Source organism: Trichosurus vulpecula, unplaced genomic scaffold (assembly GCF_011100635.1).
Source record: "Trichosurus vulpecula isolate mTriVul1 unplaced genomic scaffold, mTriVul1.pri scaffold_112_arrow_ctg1, whole genome shotgun sequence".
Classification (NCBI taxonomy): Eukaryota; Metazoa; Chordata; class Mammalia; order Diprotodontia; family Phalangeridae; genus Trichosurus; species Trichosurus vulpecula.
This window is the reverse complement of record NW_023494396.1, coordinates 16271-17500: the sequence shown is the minus strand read 5'-3', so window position 1 is coordinate 17500 and position 1230 is coordinate 16271.

Here is a 1230-nt window from a genome sequence, read left to right as displayed (position 1 = left end):
TTTTGCCCTGCTTGGATTGGGGTCACAGTCCTGGTTAGTGGTCCTGGGGTGAGGAGGAATGTGGCAGAGCTTGTGGTGACTGTGAAGAAGAAGTCCTCCTGGTACTTACACAGCAGAAAAGTGTACTTGAGATCACTCACAGACCAGAGCACAGGCCAGGAGAGGACTGAACACCTCTCATTGGATCATACCACCTCAGGAAAACTGAAAATTTATATGTGCCTAGATGTAGCTCAGAAAGTAGCAGCAAAAACCCTGGAAGCTTGGGACAGAGCACTCTCCACTCAAGAAGCAGAGTTTTACATTGGCAAAGAGCTACAAATTCAAATACTTTGCTGGGAAAATGAGCAGACAGCCTAAAAAAAACACAGACTATAGAATCTTACTTTGATGACAAAGAAGATAAAAACATACAACCAGAAGAAGACAACAAAGTCAAAAATGTGACAGTAAAAGTCTCCAAGAAAGATATGAATTGGTCTCAGGCCATGGGAGAGCTCAAAAAGGATTTGGAAAATCAAGTAAGAGAAATGGAGGAAAAATTGGGAAGAGAAATGAGAGTGATGCAAGAAAATCATGAAAAATGAGTTAACAGCTTGCTAAAGTAGACCCCCCAAAATACTCAAGAAAATAACAGCTTAAAAAGTAGACTAACCCAAATGGCAAAAGAGGTCCAAAAAGCCAATGAGGAGAAGAATGCTTTAAAAAGCAGAATTGGCCAAATGGAGAAGGAGGTCCAAAAGATCACTGATGAAGATACCACCTTAAAAATTAGGATGGAGCAAATGGAAGCTAGTGACTTGATGAGAAATCAAGATATTATAAAATAGAACTGAGAGAATGAAAAAATAGAAGATAATTTGAAATATCTCATTGGAAATAACCACTGACCTGGAGAATAGATCCAGGAGAGACAATTTAAAAATGACTGGACTACCTGAAAGCTATGATCAAAAAAAGAGCCTAGATATTTTTCAAGAAATTATCAAGGAAAACTGCCCTGATATCCTAGAACCAGAGGGTAAAATAGAAATTGAAAGAATCCACTGATTACCTCTTGAAAAAAGATCCCAAAAGGAAAACTCCTAAGAATATTGTAGCCAAATTCTAGAGTTCCCAGGTCAAGGAGACAATATTGCAAGAATCCAGAAAGAAACAATTTGAGGATTGTGGAAACACGATCAGGATAACACAAGATCTAGCAGCTTCTACATTAAGGGGTCAAAGGGC